Source organism: Ochotona curzoniae, unplaced genomic scaffold (assembly GCF_017591425.1).
Source record: "Ochotona curzoniae isolate NIBS_2020 unplaced genomic scaffold, NIBS_Ocur_1.0 contig_1976, whole genome shotgun sequence".
Lineage (NCBI taxonomy): Eukaryota > Metazoa > Chordata > Mammalia > Lagomorpha > Ochotonidae > Ochotona > Ochotona curzoniae.
The window spans coordinates 165,833-190,507 of NW_024465279.1; the positions used below are offsets into that span (position 1 = coordinate 165,833).

General features: G+C 44.9%; 1 non-coding gene across 1 annotated transcript; it reads right to left on the reverse strand.

Moving 5' to 3' along the window:
• Positions 1–2,912: 2,912 nt before the first annotated feature.
• Positions 2,913–3,019, reverse strand: LOC121150036. The gene has a single exon (XR_005882921.1). It is a non-coding gene; the product is annotated as a U6 spliceosomal RNA (small nuclear RNA).
• Positions 3,020–24,675: the final 21,656 nt, after the last annotated feature.

Below are 24,675 nucleotides of genomic sequence, written 5' to 3' on the forward strand. Positions count from 1 at the left end.
GGGATGTTGAAGTATCTGGGTGGTGCTTTGCCCAAAGCCTTTGAGCAAGGAGCAAGGAGCATAGCACAGTGTGGAGATTATATAGGCCTGCAGAGGCTTCCATGACCCATCTAGCAAAGATCATCAAGTCTGCTTGCCTACTATGAAGCCATCGCCAGACTGTGAGCGCATTTCAAGGCGGCATAAGAACCATATGTACTTTGCCAAACACAATTGCTAATGAAGGAAGCTAGCTAGAGTGTGTTAGCAGACAATCTCACTTTCCAGAGAAACTTCGCTGACCCCCCTCACCCTTCTTCCTGTTTTGTGTCAATACTCCTCTTCTAACCCAGCTTCAAGACAGAAATGTGAATACTTTTAAGAATTTGAAGTCTAATAGAAGGTGGGATTCTCGCAGGAAGTAGAAAACATCTTTGATGCCCTGCATCAGAAGATGGCTGGCTGATGGGCAGGCTTCATTTCCTGTCTGTAGCTCTGAGGTTCTCATTGAGGTGCAGTTTTGTCACCTGATGTCATTTGATCATTCTTTTGGTTATCGCAACTGAGAAAGTAGTGGCTCTTCTAGCAGGGAGAGGTCTGAGATGCTGATAAACCTCTTGTAACACCAAAGATGACTCCGCATGGCACAGAAATGGGATGAGATGTTCAGTGAATAAGACTCTGGTGTTCCATGGTGGACTCCCTGGGCTTCATCCTGGCTCCAGCTGCCAATTCTAGCTTCCCACCAATGCACAGTGATAGCAGTGATTATGCAGGTAGAGTTGGGTTCCTGCTACCCACATGGGAGACCCGAATTGAATTCCCAGCCCAGCCTTGGCAATTGTAGGCCTCTAGGTAGTGAATCCATGGATAAGAGCAGCAAACTCTTTCTCTCAAAAAAAGAAAGACATGTCAACAGTGTCAGAGACTTTGCCACTGGGTATCTGGTGACAACTCTGTAAGATCATCTTCACAGCCGTTCCAAACTTAGAAATTCAAGCCTAAGCCACCAAAACTATTCTACACAGATTCGCCAGGGGAGCTTGAGGCCGAGGGACAGCAGAGTCCAGACTCGCCAGAGGATCGGTAAGAACACCAGACCTCCAGGACATCTCCCTGGAAAACATCAGGCTTTCCAGTAATGCTCTAATTGCTGCCCTGTCATGTCACCCAGAGAACAGGTTGGCAAACCTGGATACCGAACTAAATAATCTGTGGCATAATCTAAACATATAACGGTAATTAAGTCTGACAACTTAATACGCTACTGAAATTTGAATGTACAGTAGTAATCTACAATTAAGCAATCTTTTGTAATAGCACCCTGCCAGGCTGGAAGATTCCAGGTATAATACCATGTGCTATTAGGTAGCAAAAATATTGACATTAGTAAAAACGTGCTGGGACTACAATCTGACACATGCTTAAATTAACCATTGCTCTACAAGAGAATGGAGTAACAGGCAGAAATCCAGTTACTATCCTTCAATGGAACAACACAAACAGATATTTGTGCAGCCCCTTCAGCTAAGTGGGTGTATCTGTACTCAGTGAAAACACTGAATTCTGAAAGCTGGATTTTCTAAGCTATTCACTGGCAGGGAACTGGAACTAGAGAGTGAGGTTCAAAGGAGAGTCTCTTCAGGCAGGATTTTCCTCATTGAGGAAAGCTGATCTCAGCCTTTTACTGAAAATGCCAATCAAACCTTGTAGCAGGGTGTTTCAAAATATTTGCGGCGCGTGGAATTAAATGACAAGTTTCAGGGTCGAATATTTAGCATCATGTCAAGTTGCTCCTTGAGATGCCCATATCCCGTGATGGGGTGTCAAAGTTTGAGTCCCAGCTGCACTGCCAGTTCCGACCTTCTGCAGGTGCATGTTTGAGAGGAAGCAGGAAATGCCTCATGTAGCTGAGTCCCCGCCTTCCACATAGGGAAGCTAGATTGAGTTCTTACTTCTGGGTTTCATCAGGCCCAATCTGAGCTGGGATGGACTTTTGGAAAGTGAACTACTTTTCAAATAAAATGAATTGATTTAAAAAGTTTCTTTTCCCACAATAGACTTTGAAATGTATGCAGTTTTTTATTCAATATACACATCTTCATGAACTTTCTGAAGACCCTCATATGTATGTGTGTGCATATATTAAATATATATTTATTTTTACACTGATATAAATGCACCATTAATTCTAATGCCCATAAACCTGCTGACATATCCCCCTATATTTTAATTGGACTATGAAAGAGATGCCATGGCAAAAGAATTGGCTTTGAGTTTGGCACCAGTCAGAGTGTGAAATCCCCATCTATCTTGGACAAGCCACGTGATTCTGAGCAAGATATGTCAACCTTGAATTGGAGTTGTGGTTTCCTCACCTTCAAACATGGCGTAACCATACTGCATTCGCAGAGGTATGTCACAGGTACACAAGCCTTATCTCCTGCAGGGTCTGCTACTCATAATATCAGAGAAATCTTTCACAAATATTTACCTATATATAAACATATACTGACCATGTATTAAATACTCCCTATTCCTGCCCTAAACTTTACACTTTTTTGATACTTATAGACATCTGGAAATCTATCTATCTATCTATCTATCTGGGTAGAAGATTTTTAGCTACATGTAACGTGTAGATTCAGCAGGCACTGTCCACACCCTAGTGTGGAGCAGGTGCCTTTTAGATGTTTGTGGGTAAAACAAAGCAAGGGAAAGAGGGAAAGAGAGACATGGGAGACCGGGAAAGGTGAAGGGCTCAAGCTCAAGCAGAGAGAGCATCTGGCACAGTTCTAGGGGTCAAATTCCCCCCAAACTTAGAGACTTCTTAACAGGAAAAATAACCCACATATGCACATCCCATCAAGAGTGGGATTTCCTGATGAATAGCTCATGTAGGCATCAAGATATCACTCCTTATTATTCTTTTTTAAAATATGGAACGTTTCATGAATTTGCGTATCATCCTTGAGCAGGATCCATGCTCATCTTCTCTGTATTGTTCCAATTTTAGTATATGTGCTGCCAAACCGAGCACAAGGTATCACTCCTTATTAAACAGCTGTGGTAATGTGCTCAATCTTGAAAGTTTTGAATCAGACTTTAGGGGCAGCTGCTGGCTCTACCAAGAACCGAATGCCCTGGGCTCTTCACATGGAGTTAACCTAGCTCCACGACTCAGGAATTTTTCGTGGGTATTAGAAATACATTCAGTTCTATCCTGCACTAACATGTGGCTCTTTCGCTGAGCACAGAGCACATCAAGATCTCATGGAAAATGGAATGAAGAGATACATTTGTTTTGGTGCAGAAACAGCTTGAAACCCATACAGCATTTTCTTTTTTCAAGATACACGTTGTCCATGAACTTTTTGAACTATCCTTGCACCTCTTGGAAAGATGAAGAGGTGCTAAATATTATAACATATAGCACTCCTTCTGGGAAAAAAAAAAAAAAAACACCTGACATATCCCTTTGGATTTCCTCTTGCCCCATCTCCACTTCCTTGCCTGAATGCCTCATCATCTCCACTTTTGTCTGTGGCTGCGTGGCTTTCCTATGTCACTCACCTCCTTTTACTTCCCCTCCTACTCTGCCTTCCCCTACCAATTACCTAGATTAGCAAACTAAGGCCCCTCCAAGTATTTCCTTTTGTTCCAAAGCAAGAAAAGAGTCTTAATTGCTAACACATGTTGAACCTTCCTGGTATTGTCACCCTGTCCCCTGGTATTGGTCAGCAGCCAATAGTTGACAGCATAACTCCCACGAAGATAACTTGTGCTAAAGTGCAGCCTAGCTTCCCATCTCTCTCTGCCCTCTACAGTTTTAGTATAATGCAGAGAGCCAACCCTGGTATCAGGCTTATTTTTGAAGCAGGTCACTGTATGACAAAGCCATGTGTGAGGCCAGGGTGGTGCTTCAGCCCTTACATGGATGAATATGACACATCTGAAGCAGGAGGAAAAGGCCTCCCCAAGGCCTCACAGGTAGATGTCATTTTACCAGAGCAGGAAGCAGCCACTTCTCCGGAGGAAAACAGCCATAAGCAACACTGCAGGCCAGAGAGCATCCCCAGAGCTCAGCCAGGTGACACAAAGTAGCGGAAGCAGTGGTTCAAGTGTACTTGCAGAACACTGCTGCTGATTGAGTCCATTTCCTAGGCATTCTGGAAGCAGACTGATGTAGTAGGAGTCCCTGCTGGACTGAGTGGTTATTCAGTGCTACTGCTGCTAGGGGAAGAATCACATCTTGGGTAAGATGTCAACAAGCAGCCCTTGAGAGAGGGCTCAGCCGCTGCTCTCATTCATGGAAAGGGCAGTTTGGCCAACAGGTGTTTGCACACACCCACTCTGACCCTTCTCTCACCACTGCTCAAAAGGAGACGCTCAGGAAATTCAGATAACCACCAGTCTTCTGTATCAACAGGTTCTACAATCACATAACCAATTCCCACCAACCACACTTGAAAAAATACTCAGGCCTGCACTGAACACGCACAGGATGTGGGTTTTTTTGGTCATTGCTTCCTTAACAATACAGTATTTCAGTTGTGTTAGTTTTTATAAGAAATCTAGAGATTTAAGCCATCTAGAAGAATGTGCATCAGGGACTTGAACCTCATTGAATTTGGGGAGCTTGGACATCTTGTCAATGTTCTCCACAAAGGACCGAGGAATGATTATAATCTATATATTTTGGTTTGGAAATGAGAGAACTGTGCTAAAATAAAGCAACAAGTTATCATGTTCTCTTAATGTCCTTGTCAGGTTCTGCAAGCTAATTTGCTGGCATTTATCATCTTGTTTTCTCCTTGACTTTTCTGTATCGCCTACAGATTGGACCTCAACTATCTTTACTGAAGATTTAATGAGACCAAAATACCGAAGAATCCCAATCATCATTAAACTGAGTAAGTGATGTTTCAAGATCCAAATTTCAGAGGGAAATATTTCTGAAGCATAACTGATGTCCCCAGGTTCTTTCTAGAGTGTAGTCAAAGGACAGAGGAACACGAATGGAGCCCTAGCGCTGGGGCTGATCTAGGCCCTTCCCTGATGAGTGGGCCAAGCCTGACACCTCTGAGGGTTGAGGTTAGAAATGAGATCTTCCTTTGCTACTTTCCAGTTATCAGAAGAAGGAGGACAAACAACTGACTCAGTCACAGGCAGCAGGAGGGGATGTGGACCTGAAGACTGATGGGATTTCCCTAGACTGATTTATCCATCCATCCTGGGGCTTTTAGTCAAGTCTAGGAAGAGCTGTTGGAAGACTGTGAAGCCTGCAAGGCTGACTTTCAGGACATGCTCGCCTGGGAAACCTTTACATTTTTTGTCCCGGGTATCTCATTGCATCATCTCAATCCCAGCTTTGAGTGGTGCTCCTCTAAAATGGAAACACTCCTGTGAGCAATAACAGAATACGCTGTTCTCTTTTGCCAATCCCTTACAAACATTCAGCTTCCTTGGACTGCAGCAATTCTAGAAGCAGGAAGCTCTGCAGGGGATACAAGGAAAGTTACCCAGTATGCAATGAGGGGTCATGTTAGTGGGCCTTTAAGAGACCTCACTACTGATGTGGAGTTGAGGATGCAAGGCTGGGTGGCAGGGATTTACTCTTAACAACAGCAGCGGTAAGGGAATTTCTCAACTGCTCGCATAATCACTATATTGGGCTTCTGTAATCATTGTTTGGGTTTGCTGCATAAAGAACAGGACTGACGCCATGATGGGCCTAAGGTTAGGGAGTAGACCTAAGTTTCACTTCACTTCAAAGTTTCATTTTCATCAGAGTGATGGAGTGGGCAGGGGGAATTGACCTTGGAGATGGGCCAATCAGGGGCATCCGCACATCCACAAATGGAATGTGGCCAACACCAGTACCAAGATAAGAATTGCACGCTGGATACGTGTCATATGTGACTAGGAGGGAATAAAAACAGTCCGCAAGAGACAAGCGGGGTTCTTGTCAAGACTCCACTGTGCTGGATGAGGCATGGACCCTAGCTCGAGCTAGCAACAAAGTTCCTTTGCTTTTGCATTGTTGCATGTGGAACTTGTCTACATCATTGAAGAAAAGAAGAAAGTTACTGTAGAACAGAACGTTTCCACCCTCACTCGCCCTGCCAGATTGAACCAACCCAAAATCAGTCTCTACAGCTGGTCCTGGGAGTTGTAATACAGCAAAATGCTTGACAGAGACTGAGCTGAGTGTGATGTATAGGACAATAGATAAACAGATCTCTTGGTCTTAGAAACAAATCAGGGGGGCAGTTGGAGAGGAATCACAAGGTCCCAGTGCCACGTGAGCTTGGGGTGACATTGTAGCAGGTGGGACCCTAGAGTCATTGCTCTCATTCTGGACCAAAGGTTCCGAAGATTTATCTGAAGCATCTGAGACCCCTGGATTATGACCAGAACCTGCCAGCCTATTGTAATACTTTTATTTTTTTTTCTTCCATTTTGGGTCATCTCTAAGTTCTGAGGTATATATACACACTGAGCACATTAAGTAGAAACAGGTTGTCCGTTAGAGTGATTATAAGCAAATCAGGTAACTGCCTTGCTGACCCACAGGAGCACCCAATCACTCTCTCAGGACTGCAGATCTCAGTTCAACCAGACTATATGTACCAGGAAATCTTTGTTTGAATTTGCCTGACAAATCACCTGCCACTTAGTTCAATTTCTTGTTCTTTCGCTGGCTGGAAAGGGTCATACAAACATGACAGCTGTAGGCCTGATTGCCAGCATTTGGGCAGAGAACATTCCAAGGCCAACAGGAAAATAGCTAGCAAAGCTGAGGCCACTGGTGTAGGATGCCACAGCGACATTTGGACAAAGTTTCATGCATGTTGAAAATTGGTGACACATGGATTAAAAAGCTTGAGTATACAGGAGAGGTGGGTTGGTATTAGTCCCATCTTGCTCATCTTTTATCAGTAATACTGTTGTACTTGGGGGAAAAAAAAAAGGTTGTGTCACTTCCCCCAAATTTATTAAGGAACAGTTTCATGGATTAAGGAATAATCCATTCTCATTAAAGAATGTATTCTGAGCTTTCTGTCCAGTGGGTTTGTTTGATCTGTATAATCAAGGACTATAACGGCAAGATCTGTGAACCGATGGCATCTTCATCCTTCTTGCAAACCAAGAAGTTATCCACAAGTCTCCTGGATCCTAGCCAGAAAACAAAGCAAAGCAAAACCCGCATCTGAGAGTAGCCAGAGCATCTTCATTGTCGTGCTAATTGCTCAAACCTTATTTCCCACAGGGCAATGCGGAGAAGAGCAAAGAGACAACCATACCAAGTGTTGATAGAAAAGGAACCTGAGTTTAGAGAACCACAATCTTACATGATGAGCAGTAAGCACGCTTTACTATCAGCTCCAGAGGGCAGAACAAATGTCTGCCGCCCGGTGCTGGGTGCTATTCTCTTCCTGGACAAATATTTTTGAAGCAGTAGTTCAGGAAGGCAGCAGCCAGTGCCTCCAATCTCACTTCTGCCAATGATCAGATGTGTTCACTGCAGAGACCACCTTTGGGGGTGATAGTTGCAGCCTGGAGACAGACAGGTGAAAGACATGGACAATTTGGCTGTCATTGTTGTGGCCTCAGTTAGCATGATTCTGTAAGCCCTGGCTACTGTAAAGGTGGAGCATGAATCAGCAGCATCAGTAGAGTCTGAGAACTGGCTAGATAGGTGGACTTCCAGGTCCCACTGTAAGTAGAATGAGTCAGAGTTGGAGTTGTCACAAGATGGCGAGGTGGTTCACAGTACAACTCCAGCTCAATCTGAATTCAAGAAATTCCAGGAATTCCAGCAGACCCGGGGCCATCCAAGGCATTGTGTTGTGAGAAGACTAAGCTGGGATGACTATAGGTTCCTTGTATGTGCCTTTTGCCCTCGTATGCTCTGAAAAAACAAAACAACATATGTTTACAAACATATGAAAAAATGCTCCAGCTCCCTGGCAATAAGGGTAATCTAAATTAAGACATCGATGAGGTACCACCTAACACGAGTAAGATTGGCCCACATAAAAAAGAAGACCAACGACACTTGTTGGCGAGGATGTGGGGAAAAGGGAACCCTACTCCACTGCTGGTGGAGCTGCAGGTTAGTACAACCTTTATGGAAAGCAGTATGGAGAACGCTTAAACAACTCAAAATCTGCATACCATATGATCCAGCAATAGCACTCCTAGGAATATATCCAAAGCACCTGTTTCACGACAAACCAACATGCATCCCTATGTTCATAGCAGCACAATCAGTAATTGCAAAAACATGGAAGCAACCGAAATGCCCAACAGCAGAAGATTGGATAAGAAAGCTTTGGTTCATCTACTCCATGGAATACTACTCAGCTATTAAAAAAAACCAAAATGCAGTTCTTTGTGGCTAAATGGGCCCAACTGGAAACTATAATGCTAAGGGAAATGAGTGAATCCCTAAAGGTTAGATACCACATGTTTGCTTTAATCTAACCTGTATAATTTTTCTTTTCTTTTTTTTTTTTTTGCTTTCTGCTTGTTTGTCTGTCTGTTTTTGAACCTGTCATTGATACTGTCTCAACCCATGTGTTTTGAAAAATTGAACTTGCGTTATTTCTAACATATTGTCTACTCAGTACTATGTCAATTAATTCCATGACACTGTATATTGTTGCTAATGTTTTGTTGGAGCTTTTAACTGACCGGGATTTTACTCTGCTAGCTCTGCCCTCAGACCAGGGAGGGTCGCCCCAAGTGGCCACTGGGCTTGTCTGGACAATAGGATGCTGGACTCTATGCTGGGTATATGCTTGCAACGAAGGAATCTCAACTGAACTTGAACTGTGGTTATGCAGCAAGGTGGAGGAATCCATCATGGATGGAGGGTTGTGGGAGGGGTGGGGGGAATCCCAGTACCTATAAAACTGTTTCACATAATACAATGTTACTAACAATAAAAAAAAAAAAACCAACAACAACAACAGCAAAATGTGCCTGAATTTCAAAGATTCTGCACCAAAAAAGCTTCATCATTTTATTCAGTTTTCACACAAAATATTGAAAGCATCCTTACAGCAAAGGGGCACCCAGGAAACCAGTCTGCAGCAACTTGGAGCCAAGGTAGAAAACTGTCCCTGTGGGGACGGAAGGATGCCAGACAGGAGACATGTCTTCAAGGGCGGGAGATGCATGAAGAAGAGAAAAATGCCCTCAAATGGGGGTCAAGTTCACAGACACCCCAAAGGAGGCCCCACCCATTGACCAGGGGATCACCCCAGCCTACCTTTTGTGGAGTTCCTTGTATTCTTTTTTTTGGTAAACATTTATTTCTTTTTATTTAAAAGTCAGATATAGAGAGAGGGGAAGAGACAGAGAGACAGATCTTCCGTCTGATGATTCACTGCCCAAGTGACCACAACAGTCGGAGCTGTGCTGATCTGAAGCCAGGATCCAGGAGTTTCTTCCAGGTCTCCCTTGTGGGTGCAGGGTCCCAAAGCTTTGGGCTGTCCTCAACTACTTTCCCAGGTCACAAGCAGGGAGCTAGATGAGAAGTAGGGCTGCCAGGATTAGGACCAGTACCCATATGGGATCCTGGTGTGTTCAAGGCGAGGACTTTAGCCAGTAAACCACAGTGCCGGGATCCTGAGTTCCTTGTATTCTTAAACCTCTCTATTTGTGTGTCCTCTTTGCTCTCTGCCTTGCAGAAAATCCTTCCGACATCCACTTTGCCAAACAGCTTGGTGAGCTGGGAGGGAACCCAAAGGAAAGCAATCTGCTCCTCAGCACTTCCTTTTCTGCAGGCACCATCTTTGCGGACAACTTCCTGGACTCCCTCCTGGTCACAGTAAATGTAGTCGAGCCCAAAAGGGGTCTCAGGCAGAGGGGTGAGTGGGATAAGTTAGAGCTGGGCAGACAACAATAACACTTCACCATTCCAAGTCCTCCCTGATGTTCAAAACTGAACCTCATTCACATATATCCTCTCACCTCCATGCATCACTGCGTGGTGACAGAAAGAGAATTTTCACATTTTTGAGACTAAAAACTTGATGCCCATAAAGTTACAGTAGCCAAAGTCAGGAAAAAGGCTTCCTGGTTCTTCCGCTTCAACTCTGCATCAGCAACCAGGCCCTTGGTGTTGCAGCCCGGATAACAGGGTCTCTGCTCTGCCTAGAATAACTTTGGCAGCGCCTACTGAAGCTGCTCTTCAAGAAATCCTGGGGTTCAATTCAAACCCCCCTCCACATTGCCCCTTCCATGGAGATGCTTTCATTACTTCATAGTTGTTCTCAGCACCTCTTCAGGCAATAGACACCATCATCCATGATAAGATTTCCATAAGCAGACATAACTCATCATCCTGCAAATGTCTTGTGAACTCCTGCACTAAACAAGGTGTGATGTCTAGAGTAGTGATACATCAAGCAAACGTCTCCACCACGTGGAGTTTGCACCAAGTGGAGGAGTTTGGCAAAGACATGCTAAATAATAAGCAGTCACAGGGCTAAGGAAATGTGAGTTGGGAATTATAGGGCTGGGACAAGAGGGTAGAGGTTTTACTACATGGCCAGGAGAGGCCACCTGTGAGTGACACTCCAGATCAGACGGGACAGCAGGTCACGCAGACCTCTGACACAAGCTATACTCCAGGTAGAGGCAGCAAGGTGGCAGCAAGCCCGGGCTATTCAAAGAATTTGGATTTGACTACCCCCCCAGATAATCCAAATGTAACTATTGGTGAATGACTGCATTTAACTCCTGTAAATCAACATCTTCCTTTCTCCTACCCAGCTTTGTGGGAGGGTTATTCAATGCCTGAGCATCAATATACATGTGTTTAGGTTTGCGAAGGTCTGAGCACGAGCTGATTTGCTCACTGTTGTTTGGAAACTCCATGTAGAAATGACATTGTTCCTAAGCGGTAGGCGCGCCTTGGGCACAGCATACACAAGTGAGGAACACAGCTGGGACAGACATATCTGCCTTGGACATCAATGCCATCTGGTGTAGGCCCCGGTCTCCCAAGGGTTAACTCCACAGCTTAGCTTGTTTCTCAAGGTATAACAGGATGGGCAATCTTGGCCTGATACATTTAGCCCCTGGCTTGACTGCAAGTTCCCTCTTCCCTGCTTCCCCTTTTTAAGATGCCCTCTGTGGAGGGGTGGGGGGGGAGCTTAGGTGTTGCTTGAGCATTGGGAAAATACTGGGAGGGGCCAAGCAGACTATAAAAGATGCAGGTTGACTTTGAATAAATGGCATTCTCTTTACAAGAATGACCTACTGTGTGTTGTCTGTTTTGTAACCCTAGTCCCTCTGCTCGGCTGGGGGTACACCGTGATGTGGGCGTTGCTGACAATTTGGTACTCAGGGGAGCTATGCATCCCTCTATGCTGTGCTGGAGGCCTCACAGACCTCACTGAGCTCTGATGCCAAATCCGATGCTTCAGGGGTCGTTAACACTAACCAAACCGATTATCAGAGTTACTACAGAGCTACTAAAGGGTTAAACAAGACTCCACCTAGACTGCAGCAGAAAGAAATCCGCTGGAGGCAGACGGGTTTGGTGACTTTGCTGGGGAGGTGGTCCCATCACAGAGAGAGCCTGTTGCATCTTTATCTGTCCCTGATATGTTAGTTAGCTAGCTTGGAATTAACAACTGTCGTGTCGGGCCGAAGGTGACTTGCATTGATCTGAACTTGTCGGCATGATCCGTTTGAGATGGTTTTAAGGTCCCAGTTCTCTGTAGACGTTGTTCCGTGGCAGACAGCTTCATGCCTTAAATGAAGCTGAAGGCTTAGTTAAACCACACCTGCCCACGCAGGCAGGAGCAAAGCCACAGATTGCCTTTGGAGTTGAGGAGAAGGGTGGTGTTTCAGTGTGTGCAGTGTCGCTGTAGCTGAGACTGGGAAAAGGATAAACAGCCTGGAAGCTGGGATGTCCAAGGCTATGGCACCATGTCTACTTGGCATAATGTGAAGGCTTGGTATTGGGTCATGCCATGGCAGAAGGCAAAAGAGTGAGGGAACAAACCTAAGAGAGGCGGAGAGGGGAGGGCCTCAATATCAAACTCAGACCCCCACTTCTTCAAGAGAACTTGTACTCTCACAGCATAGGGCATTCATCTGCTGAGGACGGCTCTGCTTCCCATCTTCCAACACCGTGGTATTGGGGGAAGGGTTTCTTTTTTTTCTTTTTAAAGATTTATTTATTTATTGAAAGTCAGATATACAGAGAGGAGGAGAGACAGAGAGAAAGATCATCCCTCCGATGATACACTCCCCAAGTGAGCGCAATGGCCAGTGCTGTGCCAATCCGAAGCCAGGATCCAGGAACTTCTTCTGGGTATCCCACACGGGTGCAGGGTCCCAAGGCTTTGGGCCGTCCTCGACTGCTTTCCCAGGCCACAAGCAGGGAGCTGGATGGGAAGTGGAGCTGCCGGGATTAGAACCGACGCGCATCTGGGATCCTGGCATGTTCAAGGCGAGTACTTTAGCCGCTAGGCCACCATGCCGGGCACGGAGGTGGGGGAGAAGGGTTTTCAGCACCAACTTGAAGAGCAAACATGTTGGAGTGAATCAGCAGGCAGGCAGGGTACCTGCCAAAAGAGTGGAAATGAAAACAAATGAGCACACTCCACCCAGGAGCCCAGAAAACAGCAGCACAGCTAATGAGCCTTCCGATGGCAGGAGGTTACAGCGCTGGACCCATTGCTCCTCATCACTCAACAGCTCAAAGTTCTGCTGGCTGGGGCAGTCTGAGAAGGGCTGCATCCTCCCCAGGCTACCCACCAGCTCAAGGTCCTGCCGGCTGGGACAGGCCAAGCAGGGCTGTGTGCTCCCCAGGCTGCCCACCACCTCAAGGTTCTGCCATCTGGGATGGTCTGAGCAGGGCTGCCTCTCCCCCATGCTGCCCAGTGAAAGGTTTTGCTTTATTTCAGCTGGAAAACCAAAGGAATCACGTTAAGTGTCTGCAGTCTGAGGTCTTCTGGTGACGTGTGCAAGACAGAAAAGCAACCACAAAGTGTGGGCTGACATAGAGGTTGTTATATAAGGGTATACCCCACAACGGATCAACAGCTTGCCATGAATAAACCCTTGTAAGGAGCCTGAGTTGACACTGGCATTTGGTCAACTGAAGCAGAGTTAGGGGATGGCAATCCAAGGGACAAGCTAGCATCCTTAAGGCCCCTGATAGGACCTTTAGTCTCTCCCTAGCCCAGTGGACTTTTGTTCTAGCTACTCAATCATAAACGATGAGTCACATCACAAAATGAATACACGTTAATGCTGCGGCAACAAGGAATGGAAGCGACCATCGTTGACAGTCTGTGAATGCTCTGCCTACTTCTGTTCATTTTGCCCTAGGCATGTCCTACTGACTCTGTTTGTTCTTTTCATTGTTTTTAGATAGATTTATTTTTACTTTATATAGAGAAATAGAGAAGGAAAGATAGAGATCATCCATCTGCTGGTTCACTCCCCAGATGGCCACAATGATTGGATCTGAGCTAACTGGAAGCCAGGAGAATCCTCCAGGCTCCCCACGTGGGTACAGAGACCCAAGGACTTGAACCATACTCCACTGCTTTCCTAGGCCATAGTCAGGGAGCTGGAATGGAAGCAAAGCAAACAGGGCATGAACTGGCTCCCACATGCGGAAGCTAAGCCTGCTATACATGGTGCCAATCCCTCTGTTAGACCCTTTTAAGAATGGACCATCTACATGGAAAGAAGGAGCTCAAGAGCAGGCCCAAGTCTCCAATTATCTCCCCTTCTAGCTTTCATTTGATTTTGGCTAGCTCTTCCCCCACCCCCAGTCTTACCATGTGGAAACAGCCCCAAGCAAGACGATAATATTAATTGCTTTCTACTAAAACTCCTGGCGTGCCTGGGTGGCTATGGGATATATTCATAAACACCCATGTCAGTTCACCATGCATGCTCAACCTTGCTGGAAGCTGGGAGGAAGGCAAAGACCACCATTACCCCATGAAGTTTTGCCCCAATGCTGACACAGGCCACTCATCACTGGGGAGCACAGTGGTCCCCCTCCCCAGCACGACCTTGTATTTCACTCTTTCCCAATACAGACCTTCATGCAAATTACTCTGAAAAAAAACCGAGATAAAATAAATTGAGCTAATATCAGGAACAGCAGTAGTACTATCTGCCATAGAAGGAGTAATTACATCGCTCCAACACTGATCAAGTGCCAAGATCACAATACACACACGGCCTCACTGAATTCTCCTGTCCACACAGCTAGAACATTCATCGTGAGCCTCTTTTACAGATGCCGACACCGAGGCCTCAAAGAAAATAATAGCACCAATAGTTACACACTGCTTACAAATCCACAGCTGGTTTTCAGACTCAACTGTGAGGAATCCCTGAGTCCAACTCCATGACCGTCACCCACCTGTCACTCCTGGGGACATCTATCTTCGAACAACAACTTTCTTCCAATGCTGGATTTTCCAGGTTTTGCTTAAAGAAGCCCATGACCCAGAGTGCTCAGGGCTGCTGAAGAGACATAAATATGTGGTTGCCATCCCACTCATTGTAGTTAGAGCAACTTTGCTTTTTCTCTGATAGGCCAGGGGTAAGGTTGCGCTGGAAGAAAATTTTCTGTCGCAGATTTCGAAGACAACTTCCCTCTAAGTTGGAATCCATCACGAGACAGATGTCATCTAGACAGCATCCGGGTCCTCTCTGTTCTGAGATAGGTGTCCAATGTCCAGGCAAATGTCCTGTGGGAGTGGGTCGAGGCAGGAGCTGGTCGTTCCAGTCCATTTTGCCTATCTCTCTCATCCTACAAGATCCCGTACCCAAGGAGCACCCTCTAGGGTTCATTCTTGTGACTGCTGTCCAGTGTGACACCACAGGAGCCACATGGCTGGCTGCTACAGAGGTGGAGGACATAGTCAATCAGGCTCAACAGGCTTCCTCTCAGGCTCTGCCTTCACAGAGGAGCAAAGCTGGTATCAGCAGTGCAGGTATCAAGCTGGTATCAGCAGTGCTCAGAGCAGGTGCCCTCCAGGGAGGGACCAGCCTTGTCAAGGTGTGAGTAGCACCTTGATTTCCATGATGGGGAACTCTATTCCTGACATGGTATTTCCAGGTTCTCTTCCTTCCCCAGTGAACTTAGAAAACAGTACTTGTTCAGCTTTGTCTCCCCTTCATGAGAGAACAAATGTGTCACTCCCACAGGCAGCACGGCACAGCTCGGTTGGGTTTAAACTTATTGTTGCAGGCTCTGCGGCGCTGTGGCCTAGCGGCTAAAGTCCTCACCTTGAATGTGCCTGGATCCCATATGGATGCCAGTTCTAATCCCTGCAGCTCTGCTTCCAATTCAGCTCCCCTGCTTGTGGCCTGGGAAAGCAGTCAAGGATGGCCTAAAGCCATAGGACCTGCACCCGTGTGGGAGACCTGGAAGAGGTTCCTGGATCCTGGCTTCGGATCGGCATAGCATTGGCCATTGCGCTCACTTGGGGAGTGGGTCATTGGATGGAAGATCTTCCTCTCTATCTCTCCTCCTCTCTGAATATCTGACTTTGCAATGAAAATAAATAAATCTTTAAAAAAAATAAACTTGTTGTTGCTTGGAAATGCTGAGTTTTTATGTTACATTTGTATACAGTTTTTTAAAACCTTATCAGCAGAGTAGATCTGATATTTCATTGAATGTAAATGGATGTGCTTTCTCTTCAAATGTCCTGATACAGAGAGCATGAGACGGACAATAAATATTGGCCTGCTGGTCCACCATACACTCCAGAGGGAAGCAAATACCTATATGACATCACTCAGATCCTCTTTTAATCCTCTGGCAGTTCAAATGTAAAGATTAAATTTTTTAAAAAGATTTATTTTTATTTTTTATTGGAAAGGCAGATATACAGAGAGGAGAGACAGAGAGGAAGATCTTCCATCCAATGATTCACTCCCCAAATGACTGCAATAGCTGATGCTATGCCAATCCGAAGCCAGGAGCTTCTTCCAGGTCTCCCACGCAGGTGCAGGGTCCCAAAGCTTTGGGCCGTCCTCAACTGCTTTCCCGGGCCACAGGCAGGGAGCTGGATGGGAAGCGGGGCTGCTGGGATTAGAACCGGCACCCATATGGGATCCCGGGTGTTCAAGGCGAGGACCTTAACCACTGCGCCATCGTGCTGGGCCCAAAAATTAAATTATGAAGGAGGCAGATCTCCTTACAGGACTCCTAGATGGCTTTACACCACGAGTTTTCAAAAACAATCATGAGTGTGTGGAGTATTTTTCCTTTACTAATGAGAAGCGGAGGGCTCCACGCCACAGCTGCCTCTCAGGTCACTGAGCTGTCCCCTCAAAATGTTTGATCCTAAGGCTGTAATATTTTTGAACACTGAAAAGTCCGAACTCTAGCAAGCATGATCACATTAGAATCACTGTTCAAGTTTAGGAGTCTGACCATATTGCAAGCGCATTTCCACTTGCAGGCTTTCTGGAGAAGCAAAGAAAAGAGGTGGGGGCGGGGAGGAAGAGAAAGAGCAGGGAAAAGAAGAGGGGAAAAAAGAGGGGATCCGAAAGGTCAGGGCCAGGGAAGCTGGGATAATCAGAACAGGAGATAAGCTCCCAGAACAAGAGTGACCCACAAATCCCATTATGCTCCTCAATATAGACTCGCCATCCTTTTGATGTCAAACCTGAAGAAATGACATGTCCCAAAGCTAAGCCTCCTAGAGTTAAATATGTAAAGCACATGTTGGCCTAGAGCCACTGACAGCGGGATAACCCTGGAATTGACGCCCTTGTCTTTAATCAGTGGAGAATTATCCTAATGGTATTAGGTTTGATCATCCTATGTGATGGCCACATGTTCCTTAAACGGATTGTGACTCAACCCTGGATCTGCAGCCTCTGGGGCTCTCCTGGATGTCACAGTTGAGTGGGCGCGTGCCTTCCAGGGTGGTTCTGGCCCAGAACAAAGCAGCAACACGGAGGGGGGGTTGTGGGGGAGGGGAGGTAATCCCTAGCTTGGCATCCTCATCTGAAAACTAGTGTAAATTGAGTAAGAGCATTTTTAAAAGTTGGTGGATACTGCAACTGAAAGATGGGCTGGTTTTGGCAGCCAAGTTTTAAAATCCAAGCCTTTTGTTTTCATGAAAACGTTAATGATATATATTCATGCATTTTAAAAAAATCCACCCAAATTAATTTATCTTTTACTCCATGTTCTTTCAACTTTAGAAAATATCCTCATATAATTTCTTAGGTCAACTTGTCCCCATTGCGTCTATGAGCAGGATTCGTGCGTTTGATGGAAACCACCTGCCTGCTGTAGTCAGTATTCTTTTTTCTTTTAAAGATTTATTTTATTTTCCTTTGCAAGGAGGAATTATATAGAGAGAATGCAATGGTTCACTCCCCAAATGGCTGCAATGGGTGAAGCCGAGCTCATCTGAAGCCAGGGGCCAGGAGATTCTTCTGGATGTCCCACATGGGTGCAGGAACCCAAGGATTTGTGCCGTTACTCACTGCTCTCTCAGGCTACAAGCAGAGAGCTGGCTAGAAGTGGAGCAGCTGGGGCACTAACCTGTACTCACGTGGGATGCTGGTGTCCCAACTGCGGGCTTAGCTCACCACACACAACACTGGCCCTTGTAATCAGTACCCTTACAGTTCCCAAACACCGGTACATCCAACACAGTAGTGAGGGCTTGGATGTTAAGGAGGCAAAGTCCATCCTCCGAGCAAGCACAACTTTGTCTATTTGTTTGTTTGTTTTTGTTTTTTGAGGATTTGTTTAACTTATTTGAGAGTTAGAGAAAGAAGGAGATAGACAGTGAGAGATCTCCCCTCTGCTGGTTCACTCCCATAAAGGCCAGTGCTGGGCCAGGATGAAGCCAGGAGGGTCATGCAGGTCTCCCATGTGGGAGCAGGGGCCCAATTACTTCAGTCTTTTTCTTTGTTTCTCCCTGGCCATTAGTGAACAGCTGCTTGGGAAGTGGAGCAGCTGAGACCCAAACTGGCATCCTCATGGGATGCTGTCATCGCAGGGGTGGCTTTAGCTGCCTCACTGCAATGCTGCTCCCTGCGTATGTGGTTTTAAGGAAGCAGGAGGCCAGGTTCAGAACAATCAAATGCACTTTCTGAAAAGTTTTATTTATTTTTATTGTATTTGAGGGACAGAGACAGACAGGTAGGAATGGAGGTCTTCCATTTGCTGGTTTGCCCTCCCAAATGCCTGCACACGTACAGGTCTTGGCCAAGCCAAACCCGGGACAGTGGAACTCAGTCCTGCATGATTGACAGGAATAAGTAGTTCAGACATCACCTGATCCCTCCCAGGACGTGCGTTAGCAGAAATCTGCTTCGGAGGCAGAGTCGCTGGAACTTGAACCAGCAACCTAACGTGGAATATCCTGCAGGGTTTCTTAAATCCTGGTTTCTACTTCTAACCATCAATTGCAATCCAGAAATCCAAGATTCCAGAATGGCACTCTCATTAAAAAATCACTCCAGATAATGTAGCTCCAAGAGAATCATGACAAAGAGCATAGAATCTGGTAATGTGTGCGTTACATCTCATTTAATTTTGCAAACACACCAAAGCTACCTGGGCATTACCATGTCAGTGGATGAAACTGATCCTGGGAGGAGGGAGGGAATACGTGAATTGGCTAAGGGCACTCAGATTGGAAGTGATGGTCCTAGAGTCAAACCCAAGGTATTTCAAATGAGCAACTCACTACAAAGTAAAGAATAAAATTGGCTGAAAACCAGTGGCCAGAGGAGCACCAAGAAAAGAAAGCTTTCCTTTCAGTGAAGAGGGTTGGAAAAAAAAATGTCCTTCAAGCAAGGACGTGAAAAAAAGTCAAAGGATTGTTCCAGCAGCTTCCAGTAGGCCAGCATGCTCTAAAAGGGAAAAACTCACAAAAAAAGACGAACATGGATGGGCCTGGCACAGTAGCCTAGCAGCTAAAGTCTTTGCCTTGCACATACCAGGATCCCATATGGCACTGGTTCTAATTCCACAAGCCCCACTTCCCATCCAGCTCCCTGATCGTGGCCTGGGAAAGCAACTGAGGACAACCCAAAAGCCTTGGGACCCTGCACCAACATGGAAGATATGGAAGAGTCTCTGGGCTCCTGGCTTTGGATTGGCACAGCTCCGGCCAGTGTAGCTGCTTGGGGAGTGAATCAATAGATGGAAGACCTTCCTCTCTGTCTCCCCTCCTCTCTGTATATCTGACTTTCCAATAAAAATAAAATAAACCTTAAAAAGAAAGAAAAAGATGAACATGGAAAGGGTTGAGCATGAAAGCTCAGAAGGCCACAGCCAGCAGTCTGGCTTAGACTGAGAGCGAAGTTATGACACCAAAAGCATGAGCAGGTGGAGGGCATGATCTGATTTGCAGTTCTAGAGAACTCTGGATGTGTCATGAAGAACGGAAGGCAAACAAAAAGAAAAGCAAGGGCCCCAACTGGCAGAGGTCCCCTCCTAATAATTGGGGCTTCATAAAATGAGTGCCTGAATGTGAAAGAAGAAAAAAAAGGATAAATTTTGAGATTAATAACAAATGACATGTCTATTATTTAAGAAAATGGAGTTTTTCTTTGGCAATGAATCAACATAGGGTTTAGAAACATTTTCATTATTTTAAATAAAATATCCAAGAAGAACTTTTTAAGGGCGGAATTACTATTCACGGGTGCTCTTGTTCCCTTATTGGACAAAACTCCCACCAACCTCCTCTTAGTTTCCATTATGGATGCATCAACCATCAATATTAAGGCATCACAGTTCAGACAACTACATGAGTTTGGGGAAGATAAGCCCCACTGTACCGATAACAATAGAGAAATTCTCACTTTCACTGGACATCTAATTCAGAGAAGGCAGAGGGTGGAAAGTTTTAAAACATCAAACATTTAGTAGTTCTAAGAAAAAGAAATAGGTATATCACCATGGCATTCACATGCCTCATCTACACTCATTATGATCCAAATTCTGGGAAAAGGGAGTTTGTGAAATGGGGAGGATTATTCAATGTTGAAATTGACCTACATGCCCCCTTCAGGTTTCATTTTGATGACAATGATTTGACTCCAAAACACCATTCATGTACTTTTTCTACCCTTGCAGCTTATGAAAGATACAAAAAAAAAAAAAATAGAGAAAATCCAGTTATTAAAAAGATCTAAGCCAGTACCTGAACCCAAATGGATCACAACCATATTGCATATGTGTGTAAATTCACACCAAGAACACTCAAATATGAGTGATAGTATTATTAAAGGCAATCTCATTAAATATGTATACATATAGAGAGAGATGCATAAATATGTTACATATATATGTATATATGTGTGAGCATTATGGTATGTGTGGCCCAACATTCTTCTCTGGTCATGTTTAGAACGGAGGAATCCTTGGTGGCAGCATCATGACCCATACCTCTCGTTGTACAGTGTAGACTCCAAGGGACCAGGAACTAGGTCAGTGTTTTCCGCACTTTGCCTAATCCAGATCCCCACCCAAATGGCCAACTTTGATTAGACTTTGATAATGGGAATGATAAACACTGCTCTGCACCATCAGATTCATTGCAAGCACTGACGTCCACTCACTCTCTGAGTGTATCCTCCTCCACCATTCACACATGGGCTCCTTGGGATGTGATCACAGCTTCTCCTTGCTCTCCAGGCCTTCTACAACTATCACGTCTTGGAATTACTCCAGATGCTGGCGACAGGAGGGATAAGTTCCCAGCTGGGACAACATCTGGATAAGGAGAAATGCTGTGACATGGCCGACAGCTGCAGTGCCTTCTCCTCCGGAAGACTGCGGTGTAGGCTGGGGCTTCTGTCCTCAGACCAAACCATGCTGTCAGATCTTAAAGTGAGTGTACTCTTACCATAATGAAGTTTCCCACCTCCTCTCCTCTCTGAGTTTCTGAAAGTGATCCAGTCTGAGTTCTTAGATACCTTCTAACACAGAAAGTCATCAATAATGCTATCTTACACTTCCTTGTATTATACTCATAGAGGTTTGCAAATCACCCACATGTTTCAACATCTTACATGCTTGTAACAATCCAAAGGGTCAAACAAAGCAGCTGCTATTATCTCTACCTTCTAGATAAGTAAATCTGCAGGAAGCCTCAGAGATTCTCCATGGCATGGCTTGAATGAGGTCCCTGAAGTTCATTTTTGGAAACTAAATTCCCTAGCTCATAATATTGAAAGGTAGGATCTTCAAGGGGTCATGAGGATTCTGTTCTGTGGACCTGATCAATGCTATTATCTTTGACATGGATTAGTTATCACTGGGGTGGATGATAATGAATCAGTTTGGTCCCCCTTTCTTCTCTTTCTCTCCATTATTCTCTATTTCTATGCCCCCAACCCCCTACCATACCCCATGCCATGCTTTATTGCCCTTCTGCCATCCATTATGGGATGATCCAAGATTCCTGAACCTTGGTCTTGCCATGCTCCAGAACTCTGAGACATAAATCTCTGGTCTATATTAGGACTGAATCCCATGTATTCACCAGAATAGCACTAAGAGACACCCGATGACTTTGTGCGCTGGCCGGGACATTTATGACAATTTTGATGCTAATATTTACTGATTCTTTTCCTTGTACCCATATAGTTTTCCACATTTCATCTAATTTAAAGGGATTTGAAGGACAGGCACTATTACTGATTGCCTTAACAAATCAAGAATCTGAAAGCCAGAGAAACGGGGACTCCTCTGATGCTAGATTGTCAACCTGTGCCTGAGCAGGGGTCTATTTGATGACATTTAACCTGAGGTCTGATCTGAGCTGTTCCCTAAAGGGGACAAGTCGTTATGAGGAAATTGACTCTGTTACTCTATAGTATATCACCAGGGCCCCTTCACAAGGAGCCCACTCATGCAAGCCTCTGTTCCCAGCGTACATCTCAACTTACGCTACCAATACAAATGGCAAATCCTTTGTTATATGCGTATGTGCATGGACAAGCAGTCTCCAACAATTCCTTTAACATCATCCAGTCTTTTTCTGTTTCTGGTCCTGTGTTTCTCACTGATAGCTGACTTGTGAATGACCCTAAGCCCAGGAAACTACTGCTGACAACTTTCTTTTTGTATTAGAGGTTATAGGAGATTTGGCCAGACTCCTCCTCTTTATCTCTCCACGTGTTTCCTGTCCTCACTTTGCTACTGGTCTCAGGAATCCCAGAACTGGATAAATGCTGTCTTTAGGCTTGACTGGACTCATCAACCTCTGCTTTTGAACCCGTTGTCTATCCTCAGTGGTTTGGTTGGCCGAAGTCTGAGAGCAAGGTCAAGAGCATGTGACAGTGGAATAGCATGACTCTTTAAGGTTGCTTACCAACTCAAGCTATCGTGTACCACCAAAATTAGTTTTCTAGCCTTTTGTTATATGTTAACATGTGCTTGGAGTTCTTGCAAGAAGCAGATAATGAGCACCACTGAGGTTAGAGTTTCAAAGCTAATCATAAATTTAATTACATTCCCAATGAACATGGCCACCATAAAGTTTTATAAGAAATAGGTTTGAGGTCTACCAAACTTCTAGGAAAGGTCAATGACATGCTAGTAAATGCTTGTTATTAGAGTCTTAAGTACCCAGCAAGCATTTGTTTTTCTCTTCTTTCCTCAGCCAAGAGAAATCTTTGCACAACTATTCTGTGGCACATTAGATAATCTTGGAATCCTGTGTGTTGGTTTATACCGCATGATAGAAGATGAGCGAAACCCAGAGAACAAAAGGGGAGTATGCTAGTTTGGGAAGTGTGTGTCACTTCTTCAAGTGCAGCAGTCAGAATTAACTTCCTCCAGGGCTTGGGGTCCACAGTTATAAAGAAGGCAAAGTAATAATAATAATGCCATAGACTACAAACATCAAGAACCACAATACAAAATGTAGTAGAGTCTCTGACCCAAGTGAAAGCAGAAATGTAGACCCAGTTCTTAAATCAATCTTTTGCAGGTACCTTAATCAATGCCCATGCAAGTTTCTAAACCTGAAAAGCCATTGTCAGCATTGTAAAGACTCTCTTGTATTCTGCTGGGTTTGTTGGACTTGGCTGGACCATGGGATGCTTTTTATTTAGCAACTGTGCTTGGTACATATGATTAATGGAAGTGGTATGTTCAATTTTTTTTTTTTAAGATCACGGTGATAACATTGAGGAAGGGTGAATGATGAATGGGGCAGGAGGAGAAGAAAAGGAGAATTCAAAAGAGCATTATGATGCAAGTCCTCACTAAGATGCTCATGGTGGAGATGGATGATATTTAGTAGGCTAAGAGTAAATTAAAGCTGGTGGAATGGAAATGGAGCAAAGGAACCTGTTCCGGTGGGGGGAGAAGGAAGCCAAATTACACAAAATGAAATGGTCTCGAATAGGAGAAAAAAAACATTTTTCTGTTCATAAAGGAGAAAAGGAAGCAAAGAAAAAGATGTTAAGGCAGCTATGACTCTGCATAAGGGATGTACTAGTGCGAGTTTTTATTTAGCAGCAGGATTTCTCAGCCAGTGCTCAGAGAGAAGACGGCAGAAATATTACAGAGAATTGAGAAAGAAATAGAAGCTTAGATTGAGTGCTAAGAGGGACAGAAGAGGAGGCTTATTGGGGATTTGAGAAGTAACGCTAAACCATTAAGTGAAGGGTGAGGACTGGAAATCCTGATGAAGTTAAAGGGTAGTTGAGTTCAGAGTGAGGCCACAACTCAGGAAGAATGATGGGAAACTGTGGTTGAAGAGTGATTGATTGAAGCTTAAGATTGTTGAGATGGTACAGTGCCAGTAAATTGTGACATCACGGTTGTGGCCAGGAAACTGTTTTGGAGAGAAAGATCATCACATCCTAGACGACACAGAGCTGGGTCTGGATGGTGGGCTCGTAAAACACAGAGACACTGCAGGTGCATAAAATGACAGAGGCATTGGAGTTTGAAAGGATGTTTATTCCGAGTTCAAAGACCTCAATAAACCTGGATGAGTATGGATGACACTGATGAATCAGGAGAGAGTGTTGAGGCTCTACAGATCTCACCATGAAGAGACGGGTGGGAGGCTAGGAGAGAAGTGATGTTCTGAAAGCAGCACTGGGAAGCAGGAATGACACCCATATCCATCACTCATTCTTTCATTCTCTCTCTCCCTGCCATCTTCCCTCCCTCCCTAAACTTCCTCCTCCATCCATAACAGCTCTGTAAACACAATCCTGGGTAAGTATGCAGCTTAAACAAGGGTACTTCAACAGGTTCATGGAAAATGTAATTTAAAGAAATAGATCTTTTTTGGGTGCAAAAAAAAAAATTGGAAATCCATCAATAGCTTTTTTTTTTTTTCCTGAATACCCATCTCTCATGAACTTTAGGAAGATCCCTGACACCTGAAAAGACTGGAGGAACCCAAGTACCATTTTCATGTGTTAGGGAGTATGCGCTTTCTGCAAGTCTTGTTTAGGACAGCATAGGGTTCCGGAGGATGGAGTGGGAGAGACTCAAGTGGCTTGATTTTTGCATGAAGGAAGATGGATCCCTGAGGCAGTCTTGTAAGTAGAAGGGGAGAAACTCAAACTGCAGATCATGCAAGGTGAGCCTAGGAGCAGCTGTTCTGACATGAACATTGGGCTTTTGACCAACGCATCTCACATGTACAAAGAATGTGCTGTATACCTGACAGGTTGTTA